Genomic DNA, 14,852 nt, shown 5'->3' with positions numbered 1-14,852 from the left:
TCCCCCTCTCCCTTCTTTCGGAATCTCCTGGAAGGCTGACTCTGTCTGCGGCCTGCTCTGATCGTCGCAGTTTCTCATGGGACACAGACTGCTCTCCTTGCCACGGAGCCAGAAACTCTAGGCCTCAGGCCTATTCCAGGACCAGGTGGCCAAGGGCAAAAGGAGGCTTCCATCGGGCGGCTCTTGCAAGGCCGCTTCCCCACACTGCTGCAGCAGCTCTCTTTCAAGCCTCTCACTCTATTGCCACCCAGCTGAAGCACCCCACCCGAGCTGTCTCTCTTGACGTGACAGGCTCCAACATAAACGGAAAGCTGTTGTTACCTGATTGAAGGCCTGAGGCGTTCTAACCCTACTTCAGTAAAGCTGACTGGGTGCTGAGGCAAATCTGAAAAGAAGTGGGGCTTTTGATTTCCATCCATGGGGTGGTGGGATCTCATTGCCAGTGAGAATGGTTGAAACAGAAACCACCAGGACATTTCAGAAATATTTAGATAGGTGATTGCAAAGGCTGTAGGGATTCTATGATCTTACTGCATATGAGTCAAGTGCTGGAAAACGGGATTGGAATAATGAGACGATTGTTTTTGACTACCATGGACTCAATGGGCCGAAGGGTCTTTTTTCCCTGTGCTGCAGCCCTCTATGACCGTAGAGACCGGTAACGGCTGTACAAGACATTAATAAGGGCCACAGTTGAAGTGCTGTGTACAATTCTGATTGCCCTGCTCCAGGAAGGATGTTATTAAACCGGAAGGGATGCAAAATCATTGACAAGGATATGGCTGGGACTGGAGGGTGAAGCTGTGAGGACACTCTGGATGGGCTGAGACTCTTTCCCGAGAGCGTCGGAGGCTGAGGGCTGACCTTACAGAGGTTCATAAAATCACGAGGGGCATGGATTGGGTGAATTGCCAAGGCTTCTCGCCCCGCAGGTCCAAACCTGGACGGTATACTATTAAGGTGAGAGGGGAAAGGGGACCTGAGGGGCAACATTTATGGAACAAGAGGGAATGGTAGAGGCAGTAACAGTTACAACATTTGAGGGGCATTTGGACAGGTACAGGAATAGGAAAGGGATACAGACCAAACACAGGCAGATAGTTCAGTTTATGAAACCTGGTTGGCATGGAGAAGTTGGGCCGCGGGGCCTGTATGACACCGATTCGCCCAGCGTTCACACTTCTGGGCATGAAATCACTCCAGATCGCAGAGCCGTGGGAGATCGCTCAGACGAGTTCCTCTCCAGCTGATCTTTCTGTGACTGTGGGGTCTGCCGAGCGTTGGTGAGAAGTTATTCGCTCGACGGGCTTCCTGCCTAGCTGACCCTGACCAACACTAGAAACTCGACACAACATGTAGGAATCCTCACACCGGCTCCGCAAATAAGCGGCCTGCGTCCACATTTCCCGCAAAGAGCGATCCAGCCAGAAATATCCGACAGTCGCTCCAAAATGACGAGGAAAATTTGGAGCGGTTTATTGCCACTATTTGTCAAGAATAACCGTCTCATTATTCTAACCCTGTTTCCAGCACTTGCCTCATATACTGTGGAACAGTGTGTTTTACTCTTAACGCTGAACATATCAGTGATGAGGCAAGAGAGACTGTGTGAGATGGCTTCAGGGGGCTGGTCATGTGACAGAACCCTCAGGGATATGCCCGATTTTTGTTGGTAACACTAAAGGAACCATCCAGCTAATCGATCAGAGCTCTCTCTATGTTTACTGTCGAGAGTGAAAGACAGAGACAGGAACAGAGAAAGAGAGGGAGAGAGGCAGAGAGAGAGAGAGACAAAGCGAGACAGAGGAGGGAGAAACAGAGAGAGAGAGAGAGACAGACAAAGACAGGCAGAGAGAGAGACAGAGACACAAAGCAAGGCAGAGAGGAGGAGAGACACAGAGAGAGATGGAAAGATAGATATATAGATAGACAGAGAAAGAGACAAAGACAGAGAGAGGCAGAGATAGAGCGAGAGACACAGAGAAAGAGAGGGAGAGATACAGAAAGACAGAGAGATAGAGACAGGCAGAGGTAAAGAGAGGCAGAGGTAGAGAGAGACAGAGATATAGACAGACAAAGAGAGACAGATAGAGAGAGGGGCACACAAAGAGAAATACAGACAGCGAGGTGCAGAGAGAGAGAGAGCGCAAGAGAGAGCAAGCGATAAACATAAAGTGACAGAGAGAAACACTCAGAAAGACAGACAGAGGGAGAGTGAGAGAAAGAAACTGAGACAGGAGGAGAGACAGAAAAGTAGGAGAGAAAGGAAGACACATGGACAAAGGCAGATAGAGAGACAGAGAGAGAGAGAAAGAGAGAGAGAAAGAGACAGCCAGCCAAGGCGAGAGTGAAAGAGGCAAAATGTAATAATGAGAGGGGATTCTGGCTATCTGAATGGAACACAGTAGCTAAGGCTGTGTCCCAAGTGCAGTCAGCAGGTAGGGAAACAGAGGGCTCCCCCATTGTTCACGCCCTCTCATTTACCCCGGGGTCCCTGCGGTCATTTAAAGAGGTTTCAGTTTGAAACTCCAAGAGTGACACCAGTGTTTGAAAGAAGAGGAACATTTCATAAAAGCTTCATTCAAATGGCAAACACAGACTGCGGCTTATCCAAGCAATGAAAATAAAAGTCCAGGGAGTTCAGTTTAGGAAGCTAAGAAATAGGAGTGGGTGTAGACTATTCAGCCGGATGTACCATTCAAAAAGGTCATGGCCAATTTTGGGCTCCTAGTACAGATTCCCTCCTGCTCCCATACTGTTGCTTCCCTGAAAGAGCAGACATCTCTGGGTCACAGCTTTAATCGTATTGGTGAGGGAGGTTCTGCGGCGAGATTTCCAAGATTCCCAAACCCTCTGAGTGATACGTTTCCTCCATCTCAGTCCTGAATATTTGAACCCTATGTTCCCTCATGTTCTCGATTCCCCAGTCAAAGGAGTACAATTTATTGCACTGTCTCGCTCTCTCTCTCTCAGCACCTAACCCCACCAAGCCAGTCAAAACCTAGGAGAGGCACTTAACACAGAAACATAAAGGATAGGAGCAGGAGGAGGCCATTCAGCCCGTCGAGCCTGCTCTGCCGTTCATCACGGTCGTGGCTGATTGTCCTTATCCTGCTTTCTCCCCATAACCTTTGACCCCATTTGCCCCAAGTGCTATATCTAACTGCCTCTTGAATACATTCGATGTTTGGGCATCAACCCCTTCCTGTGGTAATGAGTTCCACAGGCTCACCACACTTTGGGTGAAGAAATGTCTCCTCATCTCCGTCCTATATGGTCCAGTCGGAATCCTCAGACTGTGACCCCTGGTTCTGCACACACCCACCATCGGGAACATCCTCCCTGTCTAGACCTGTTAGAATTTTATAAGTCATCCATACATACATTCAAGTATACCTCTATGTGTTCCTATGCATTTAAATACATATACTTTATAAATATACATAATATATAGTCACTTAGTAGGACAGAACTCCATTGCTGGCCCATTCCCCATGCCAACGTTTCAACCAATCAGCATCCACTTGCCTGGTTTAAATATAAACAAAAGATTGGCAGTTAACTGCTGCCTCATCATCCCCCAATGGGGACACCTCTACCAATCACAGTCCACTCGCCTGGTTTAAATTTAAACAAAAGATTGACAGTTAACTGCTGCCTCATCATCCCCCAATGGGGACACCTCTACCAATCACAGTCCACTCGCCTGGTTTAAATTTAAACAAAAGTTGACAGTTAACTGCTGCCTCATCATCCCCCAATGGGGACACCTCTACCAATCACAGTCCACTCGCCTGGTTTAAATTTAAACAAAAGATTGGCAGTTAACTGCTGCCTTGTCCATTCCCCAGGGAAACAATTCTACCAATCACAGCCCCCGCTACATTCATTCAGATGTAATAAATGGTCCCTGAGACAGTCCATAAACATGAGGGCTGGTTAGTTCAGTTAGATAAATGTCGACTCCCCAATGCAGAATAGTGCAAGCAACACAGGTTCAATTTGTCCAACCTCCCCCACCCCGATGTTACTATGAACCTTTCCCATCCTGCCCCTTGCCGAGGTTATGGTAACCATCGGGTTGAACACAACGCCAGTTGTAAGCAACTTTTTCATGAGACAAGGCATGGCCAGAAATGAGTCAGACCCAGTAGAGTGAGTTTGTTTTATTTTAATCTAATTTAACATCCAATATAAAAAAAGAATACACCCTGAAAAGAACAATAATAATGGAGCACCAGTCAAGGCTGGAAATGATTTTGTTGTGAAATAGATAGGGTCTTGAGTTGTGATCTAGTTTTTCAGATGATTAGAGGTTAGGTTTATGAGCTTTGACTGTAATATAGCGTCAACTCTGAAGTGTTTCTGCAAACTACATTATATCGAAACGAGGATATGGGATCATTAAGTGTTAATGAGATCAGCTCCCCAGATGTTTTGGGATTCAGTTGACCAAACCAATTGTGCGACTCAGAGGAATGTTACCCTTCTGGGGTCTGCTTCTTAAAGAAGATACACATGTTGATACACACCCACACACACATGCACACGCACACACTCACACACATACAAATGCATACTCACACACACGTACACATACACATGCACACACACGCACACAGACGCATATACACACACAGACACACACACATACACACTCACATGCACACACACACACTCTCTCTCTCACACACACACACCATTCTAAGAAATCCTGACTGCTTTGTGTCTTCAACAGGTGGAAGGATGCTTGTAAGAGTGTAAAGGAAATTTACCAGAATGGTTTGGAGGTTCCTGACCGGGTTGATATCCAGGTTTAGGTTCGAAAGTGGCAAGTAACATCTGTGCTTCCCAATGACCATTTCTGATAAGAGAGAATCTGACCATCTCTCCTTGACATTCAGTGGCATTACCATCACTGAATCTCCCACAACAACTTCTTGGAGGTTACTGCTGACGAAAAACTGAACTGGACTCACCATATGAATACAGTAACTGTAATAGCAGGCCAGAGGCTGGGAATACCGCAGCGAGTAACTCACCTTCTGACTCCCCAAAGCCTGTCCACCATCTCCAAGGCACAAGTCAGGAGAGTGATGGAAAAATCCCCATTTGCCCTGAATGGGGGCAACTCCAACAACATTCAAGGAACTCAACATCAAGGACAAAACAGCCACTGCTAGATCGGCATCACATCCACAAACTCCACTCCCTCCACCATCGATGCTCAGTAGCGGCAGTGTGTACCATCTACAAGATGCCCTGCAGAAATTCACCAAGGATCCACAGACAGCACCTTCCAAACCCATGACCATTTCCATTTAGAAGGACAAGGAGAGCAGGTACATGGGAACACCACCCCCTACAAGTTCCCCTCTGAGCCACTCACCATCCTGACTTGGAAATATGTCGGCTGTTCCTTTACTGTCGTTGGGTCAAAATCTGGAAATTCCCTGCCTAAGGGCATTGTGGGTCTACCCACAGCACACACAACAGGAGTTCAATTTGGCAGCTCTGCACGACCTTATCAATGGACAATTAAGGATGGGTAAGACGTCCCTGGCCAAGCCAATAATGCCCACATCCCATGAATGAATGAAAATAAAAGTTGCTCATCCCTGGTACGACCTCAGTTATTCCCTCTCGTACTCTCTTCACAATTTTTCTAATGCGTGATGCCCATGGTTGGACACACATGCTAGCTAATTTGATGCCCTACTCCACCCACAGAGTCAATGTTAAAGAAATGGAGACAGGGGCATGCCCAACCTTCTCAGAGACCCCACTGCAGAAGGCAGTATGGTGGCTCAGTAGATAGCACTGCAGCCTCACAGCGCCAGGGATCTGGGTTTGACCCGACCCTTGGGTTACCGTCTGTGCGAAATTTGCACATTCTCCCCACGTCTGTGTGGGGTTTCCTCCAGGTGCTCTGGTCTCCTCCCACAGCCCAAAGATGGCCAGGTGAGGCGGACTGGCCATGCTAGATGGCCCCACTGTGTCCAGGGATGTGCTGGTTAGGCGGACTAGCCATGGGCAATGCAGGGTGACAGGGGTTGGGTGGGATGCTCTCCAGAGGGTCGGTATGGACTCGATGGGCCGAATGGCCTGCGTCCACACTGCAGGGATTCTGGGAATATCTATGGTAGGGTATCACTTAGATGCAGATGGAGGAACATAGGACATTGGAGTAGGAGCAGGCCATTCGGCCCATCAAGCATGCTGTGCTGTCAGTTGATCTGCTACCTGGATACCATTTTCCCACATACATCCCTTTGCTATCTAGAAACCTGTTGATCTCCGCAAAATATAATGACTGAATCATCACAGCTTCCAAAGATTCATCACCCTCGGAGTGTGGAAATCCTTCTCGTAACAATATGAAATGGCGTGGTCCTTGTTCCCCTGGTTCCCGATGTACCTCAACCAGGGGGAGCCACCTGCTTCATCCAGCCCTGGGAAAAACATCGAGATCCCCTCCTGTCGTTCCAAACTCCAGGTAGTAGAGACCCAGTTGTTGCTGAGGGGTTAGTTGCATCCCTAGACCATAGCAGCAGAAGCAAGCCCATTGAGTCAGCTCCACCATTCATAGAGCTATAGAGTCATAGAGATGTACAGCATGGAAACAGACCATTCGGTCCAACCTGTCCATGCCTACCCAACCCAATCTAGTCCCACCTGCCAGCGCCCAGCCCATATCCCTCCAAACCCTTCCTATTCATATACCCACCCAAATGTCTCTTAAATGTTGCAATTGTACCAGCCTCCACCACTTCCTCTGGCAGCTCATTCCACACACGTACCACCCTCTGTGTGAAAAAGTTGCCCCTTAGGTCTCTTTTATATCTTTCCCCTCTCACCTTAAACCTACGCCCTCTAGTTCTGGACTCCCCAGCCCCAGGGAAAAGACCTTTTCTATTTATCCTATCCATGCCCCTCATGATTTTGTAAACCTCTATAAAGTCACCCCTCAGCCTCCGATGCTTCAGGGAAAACAGCCCCAGCCTGTTCAGCCTCTCCCTGTAGCTCAAATCCTCCAACCCTGGCAACATCCTTGTAAATCTTTTCTGAACCCGTTCAAGTTTCACAACGTCTTTCCGATAGGAAGGAGAGCAGAATTGCACACAATATTCCAACGGTGGCTGAACTAATGTCCTGGACAACTACAACTTGACCTCATAACTCCTATACTCAATGCACTGACCAATAAAGGAGTGCACACCAAATTGTCTTCTTCACTATCCTATCTAGTTGCACAATATTAAAAATCACACAACACCAAGTTATAGTCCAACAGGTTTAATTGGCAGCACTAGCTTTCAGAGCGCCGCTCTCTCGTCAACACCGGCATCTCCAAATCATGACCACCTACCTGCGACTCCACTTTCAAGGAGCTACGAACCGATGGAGGTTATCCCAGGGGATGGCACCACTGCGCTCCCTCAGGGAAGGAGACCTAAGCTGTACGCCTTACTGCGAGGCGTGCGCTCCCCTCGGTTCCGCCCAGCTGAATGGAGACACCAGCGTTCTTGCAGACTTCAGTGGCAGGTCTGCCTCTGGTAGTGTGTAGCTGACTCCTGCTGGCCTAGTGCACACAGCACTCAGTGCTCAAGACATCGAGACAATTGGGATATTGATTCAGGCAGATGGGAACTCAGTGTGTTCAATGAGCACAATCACCAGAAGCAATGTGTCTGGCTCTCACAGTCAGGATGAACTAGTTTCCAGCTTGCTCCATTCATCAGCGTCAGATTAGCGATGTCTATCTTCACAAACACTCGACGTCCCACTCTAAGGCTTTACTGCATGGGGAGTGAGAGGCTGAATATGGGTGCTCCCGGTGCAGTCAACCCACTGCCCAGCTCCTCAAACTGTCCCAGAATCTGGGTTCAGTGTTAATAGTTCACCTCCAGTGATTAAGATCAATACAAGGGGGCGAGCTTTAGCAAACACTAACACAGAGACAGGTGGTGGCAGTGTGGTAATGTTAATGGGCGAGTAATCTGGACTGAGTGGGGTTGTGCGTTCAAATCCCACTCCCTCCTGTTGGGGGGGAGGGAGGAATACATAAAGCAGCTGATTTAGTTAATACATCTGGATGATCAAACTAAGGTTTTCTAAGATGACAAAGGGATCTTGATCGATGGGTCTAGGGGCTGAGAAACGGCAGATGGAGTTCAATCTGGATGAATGTGAGGTATTATGTTTTGGCACACCTCACAAGGGTAGGGCGTACACAGTTAATGGTAGGGCCTTGGGTGGTGCTGTAGAACAGTGCAGGTTCGTAATTCAGTAAAGACAGGGTGGTTAAAAAGGCATTTGGCATGCTTGCTTTTGTTACTCAGTCCTTTGAGTCCAGGAGTTGGGACGTCCCGTTGAGGTTGTACACGACAATGCTGAGGCCTCTTCTGGAATTCTGTGTCCAGTTCTGACCGCCCAGTTATAGGAAGGATACTATCAAGCCGGAGAGGCTTCAGAAGCGATTTACCAGGGGCGGTGCCGGGATGGAAGGTTTGAGTTATAAAGGAAGGTGAATCGGCTGGGACTTTCTTCGTTGGAGTGAAGGAGCTTGAGAGGTGACCGTATAGAGGTTTATAAGATAACGAAAGGTATAGATAGAGTTGATGGTCGTTGTCATTTTCCCTAAAATGGGCAATTTCAAGACTAAGGGACATATTTGAAGGTGAGAGGAGAGAGATTTAAAGAAGACATAAGAGGCAGCTTTTTTACACAGAGGGTGGTTTGCGTGTGGAATGAACTTCCTGAGGAAGTGGTGGATGTGGGTGCAGTTACAACGTAAAGATATGGACCAGGAACAGACAGGTGAGACTACTTTAGTTTGGATTATGTTCAGCACGGACTGGTTGGACTGAAGGGTCTGTTTCCATGCTGGAACTAGAGGGGCATAGGTTTAGGATGAGAGGGCAAAGATTTAAAAGGGTCCTAAGGGGCAACTTTTTCACACAGAGGGTGGTGCATGTATAGAATGAGCTGCCAGAGGAAGTGGTGGAGGCTGGTACAATTACAACATTTAAAAGGCACCTGGATGGGTACATGAATAGGAAGGATTTAGAGGGACATGGGCCAAATGTTGGCAAATGGGACTCAATTAAGTTGGGATATCTGGTTGGGATGGACAAGTTCGACCCAAGGGTCTGATTCTGTGCTGTACATCTCTATGTCTCTCTCTGTGACTCCATGACTAATTGTAGTGATGATGACCGACCTGGTTATAAAACCCAATTTGGTTCCCTTTTACAGATGGAAGGCTGCTATCCTTACCAGGTTTAGAACCCGTGACTCCAGACCCACTCTTAACTTATCTAGACTGGAAACGTTAGCTTGCTTTCTCTCCATTGATGCTAGCTGACCCGCTGGGATCTCCACCATTTTTAGGTTTCAGTCGCTCTTAACTGGCCTTTGAAATGGCCCCTCACTTCAACGGTGATAAATTCTGGCCTAGTCTCGGGACCGTCCACATCCCACAGATAAGAAAATAAAGGAAGTACAGAGTTCTCGCTTCTCCTACCCATTCAAGTGTTATAGATTTCAGATTGCAAATTACAAGCGGTGTATGTGTACAATCAAATAGAGCCACACAGTGCGGAAACAGGCCCTTCGGCCCAACTCGTCCATGCCAACCAGGTTTCCTAAACTGAACTAGTCCCACTTGCCTGTGCTTGACCCATGTTCCTCTAAATCTTTCTCAACCATGTACCTGTCCAAATGTCTTTTACACTGTGTAATTGTGCCCACCTCCACCACTTCCTCTGCCAGCAACTTCCATACACGTACAACACTCTGTGTGAAAAAGTTGCCCCCTCAGGTCCCTTTCAAATCTTGCCCCTCTCACCTTAAACCTATACCCTCTACTTCCCCCTACATCGGGGAACTTTTTCACGCAGTGGGTGATGCGTGTGTGGAATGAGCTGCCAGAGACAGTGGAGGAGGCTGGTACAATTACAACATTTAAAAGGCATCTCGATGGGTACATGGATAGGAAGGGTTCAGAGGGATTTGGGCCAAATCCTGGCAAATTGGATTAGATTAATTTGGGATTAGTATTTCCCCTCTCACCATGAACCTATGCCCTCGAGTTCTGGACTCCCCCATCCCAGGGAAAAGACCTTGTCTATTTACCCGATCCATGCCCCTTCATGATTTTATAAACCTCTGTAAGGTCAGCCCTCAGCCCTGGCCTATTCAGTCTCTCCCTACAGCTCAAACCCCAGCAGCAACTTTGTAAATCTTTGTTTATCTGCTTGCTTTTTGCTGGCGCAGAGCCAATGGGCTGAAGACCCTTTGACAGTGCTGCAGGCCTCTACAACTCGATGATATTCCTGCTCACCCAATCCAACACAATTTAAAACTCTCCTTATCGCCTCGCCCCTGTTTCTTTTGGTAATCTGCTTTCTGGAGGCCCAGAGCTCCTGGTAATGGAGGGCTGATACAAGAAAAATCCAGACAGCTTGCCGTAACTCCAGCTACACACACTTCTAATCAGAAGGGGAATGTCTATTTTTAAAAAAATTGTCAAAAAAATGTACTCCATGTATTAATAGACTGTGTGTTTAATGTTTGCAATAGATCTGTAATCATCTCTGTATTATTGTAATTATTGTTAATTCAACCACCAGCACGTTCACATTGCATAGCCCTTGCTTTGAACAGACTTTTAAAATATTTATTAATTCACGTGGTTGTTGCTGGCCCCATTTGTTGCCTGTTCCTGATTCCCTTGAACTGAATTCGCTCATCCAATCCTGAGGGGCACTGAAAGAGTCAAAATCCTCGCTGTGGGGTCTGAAGTCACGTGTCGGCCAGACCGGGCAAGGAGGGCAGATTTCCCCGCATCAAAACGGGCATCATGTTCAAATGCAACAAGTTCTGGACCAGACTCGAATGTCCAGGCTCGGGGGCAGACAAGTGGCAAGTAACATCCACGCCACACAAATGCCAGGCTAGATACTGCTCCTCGGATGCTGCCTGAACTGCTGTGCTCTTCCAGCACCACTGATCCAGAATCTGGTTTCCAGCATCTGCAGTCATTGTTTTTACCAGGCTATGATCATTGCCAATAACAGACAATCTAACAACTAACCCTTGACATTCAATGGTGTTACCCACACTGAATCCCCCACGAGCAACATCCTTGGGATTACCATTGACCAGAAACTCAACCAGACTCATCACATAAACGCAATGGCTACAAGAGCAGGTCAGAGGCTTGGAATACTGCAGTTAGTAACTCTCCTCCTGATTCTCCAAGGCCTGTCCCAACATGGCACAAGTCAGGAGTGTGATGGATTAATCCCCACTTGCCCCTGGATGGGTGCAGCACTCGAGAACGTTGACACCACCCAGGACAAAGCAGCCCCACTTGATTGGCACCACATCCACAAATATCCACTCCCCCTCCACCACTGACGCTCAGTAGCAGCAGTGCGTATCATCTACAAGACGCCCCGCAGAAATTCACCAAAGATTCTTAAACGGCACCTTCCAAACCCACGACCACTTCCAGCTAGAAGGACAAGGGCAGCAGGTACATGGGAACACCACCCCCTTCAGGTTCCCCTCTGAGAAACTCACCACCTTGACTTGGAGATGTATTGGGCGTTCCTTCATTGTCACTGGGTCAAAATCCTGGAATTCTCTCCCTCAGGGAATTGTGGGTCGACCCACAGCAGGTGGACTGCAGTGGATCAAGCTCACCACCACCTTCTCATGGGGCAACCAGGGGCGGGCAATGAAGGCTGAGCCCAGCCAGCGATGCCCACATCGCATAAATGAATACATTTTGTAAAAGGTCAGTCACTCTGGCTAATGCTTTGACAGTAATTGGCATCGCGGTCACCTCAGTCTTTTCCACTTTTTTACGAAACAAATCCAACTTTCACCAGGGTGGGATTTGAACCGAGGCTGCCAGAGCATTAGCCAGGGGGACTGACAAATGCAGAGAAGTCGAGAGAAACTCCACAGTGACTGTGGAGAGTGAAGCAGAGTTAACCTTCAGAACCAGCAAGGGGGGGAGAGGCAGAGAATGGGTGTGAAAGGGAGAGTGTGGGTCCTCTACTGAGATCAGAGGCACAACTCTGAAGGAGGGTCACCGGACTCGAAAAGCTGACTCTGCCGGACGCTGAGTTTCCCCGGCAATTTCTGTTTTTGTTCAACACACAAGCAAAGCAAAGCTACGGGGGAGTGGGATAAGCGACGTGGTGAGAAGGCAGGGAAAATGGTGGAACAGCGCTGGAGAAGTTCATCTCTTGCTGACGTTAGTGATCACGAGTCACACCATTAGCTTCCTGCTCGGTGTGTCATCGCAATACTGAGTCATGTCGTCACATCACCGAGAAACAGCACCACCACCCGCATTGGGGATCCATATTTATGTTCACTGGCGATGTGAAAAATAGGTAAGCGTGGAACTGCTTGGATGGAAAGGATTTTTGCCACATGCTTTCTCGGAATTGAAGTCAACAGGTAATGCGTGCTTTGTGGTTTACCTGTACATAGACAGTCAAGTAACCATAGAGAAAAAAGCTCAGCAAAGCTTTTACGGAGATAACAGACAGGAAGCCCTTAAGTACTGAAAAACTTCAGAGGATGATATGTGCTTTGGCCTGCCTGGTAACCCTTTGTGAACTCAGTTTCTGTTTCACTGGCCTCGGAGGTCAGTAAGGAAGGAAACCGGGGAGCTGCAAGTCTTCCTCTCACAGCGGGACCTGAGAATATTTCTAAATATTTGTGTTTCTAGACGGAAGCCACTTTCCAACACTTGGATCCCGCTGCACTTCAAACTGGACTGAACCTCTTCCAACAGACAATGGTCAGCAATTCGATTTCATCTAGGTAAAAACAATGACTGCAGATGCTGGAAACCAGATTCTGGATCAGTGGTGCTGGAAGAGCACAGCAATTCAGGCAGCATCCGGGGACAGGCAAAATCGACGTTTCGGGCAAAAGCCCTTCATCAGGAATAAAGGCAGAGAGCCTGAAGCGTGGAGAGATAAGCTAGAGGAGGGTGGGGGTGGGAGAGAGTGGCATAGAGTACAATAGGTCAGTGGGGAAGGAGATGAAGGTGATAAGTCAGGGAGGAGAGGGTGGAGTGGATAGGTGGAAAAGGAGATATGCAGGTAGGACAAGTCCGGACAAGTCATGGGGACAGTGCTGAGCTGGAAGTTTGGAACTGGGGTGAGGTGGGGGAAGGGGAAATGAGGAAGCTGTTAAAGTCTACGTTGATGCCCTGGGGTTGAAGTGTTCCGGGGCGGAAGATGAGGCGTTCTTCCTCCAGGCGTCTGGTGGTGAGGGAGCGGCGGTGAAGGAGGCCCAGGACCTCCATGTCCTCGGCAGAGTGGGAGGGGGAGTTGAAATGTTGGGCCACAGGGCGGTGGAGTTGATTGGTGCGGGTGTCTCGGAGATGTTCCCTAAAGCGCTCTGTGAGGAGGCGTTCAGTCTCCCCAATGTAGAGGAGATCGCATTGGGAGCAACGGATACAATAAATGATATTAGTGGATGTGCAAGGTAAAACTTTGATGGATGTGGAAGGCTCCTTTAGGGCCTTGGATGGAGGTGAGAACCACACCTTTATTCCTGATGAAGGGCTTTTGCCCAAAACGTCGATTTTACTGCTCCTTGGATGCTGCCTGAACTGCTGTGCTCTTCCAGCACCACTAATCCAGAATTCGATTTCATCACCAGGATATCAAGTGGAACTCGAGAAGTCATTAAATTTTAGCCTTTGCTCTCAGACCCTTGGCTAACGAGTGTATTTTATTTTACCCCTATTGCCCTTGCTGCTAAAAGATCATCTCTGTCATCTCTTGTGTTGTCGGAGTGGGTCGGTATTTGGGGTTAAGGGGACCTTGCTCTAACTTGGATGTTCATCAGAGTTTTCCACTTGTTTTAAGAATACGCTTTGTAAAACAAACAAGATTATTTTCAGCTGATTATTGAAGCATGAGGGAGATCACTTTTGCTGCTGAATAGTGGTATGGAAAAGGCATCAGCTGGCCCTTCTGGTGTCTATATGGGAATATTTACAGGAATGGTATGACAGGTGGGGCGCATTCCTTGCATCGCAGTCAGAGTTCAATGGACAATCACTGTGGCTAATAAAGGAGGCATGACGGTGGGAGGTCTGAGAAGAGAGAGAGAGATATACAAGTCACATTACTCAGATTTAAAGACCCCATTTCTGAAGGAGAAAAATCAAGATCCAGGAAATACTGCAGGATTCTGATTATCGACTGATAAATCCCAATACCCCTTTAAAAAGAAAACACACAATCTGATCAATCTAGATATCAGCAAACAGATAATTAGATAAATTCCTTTCGATTCCTATACCACGGGAAAGACCAAACCAAGCACTTTTGCACTCCTGTTAAGCACTCCACTCTGAGACCTCTGACTTATATCGGTCGATCTATCGTCGATCACGGCCCACATCTGCCGTGCAAAGTCTCCCTGATATTGTAGGGCCTGAACCAACCTCTCAGCTCAAGCACTGAGAAAGGTTGATCTTGTCACTACTGCGGGGTCATTTGAAGGATGTGCCGACCGAGAAACTGGCTGCAACGCTTCCAACATAACAGGCAGGAGCAGGACCAGACCACTCGGAAACTGGGTAGAGTTTTGGACTTGCCTACTGAACAAAAATGTTTCGGATGAGGTTTTAAAGACTGGGACCTGGAAAGGCAGTGTTGTCTTAAAAGGAGAACGTTCATTCCCCTCTCAGAGGGTTGTGGGGGTTTGGGGCATGGCGCCTCAGATGGCAGGAGAGGTGGCATTAACCCACGATCAGATGTTGGAATGAACTCCAGTGTCAGGGGGGTAAAGTGTTCCCCACTATC

The 14,852-nt window shown here is 48.0% G+C and overlaps 1 protein-coding gene across 5 annotated transcripts in view; it reads right to left on the bottom strand.

Moving 5' to 3' along the window:
- Window positions 1-14,852, bottom strand: part of LOC122543886 (pyruvate carboxylase, mitochondrial-like) — a 567,831-nt gene that overhangs the window by 132,808 nt on the left and 420,171 nt on the right. The window lies entirely within an intron of this gene.

Source organism: Chiloscyllium plagiosum, chromosome 45 (genome assembly GCF_004010195.1).
Source record: "Chiloscyllium plagiosum isolate BGI_BamShark_2017 chromosome 45, ASM401019v2, whole genome shotgun sequence".
Classification (NCBI taxonomy): Eukaryota; Metazoa; Chordata; class Chondrichthyes; order Orectolobiformes; family Hemiscylliidae; genus Chiloscyllium; species Chiloscyllium plagiosum.
The sequence above is the reverse complement of the archived record's forward strand: the minus strand, read 5'-3'. Positions and strand labels throughout refer to the sequence as shown.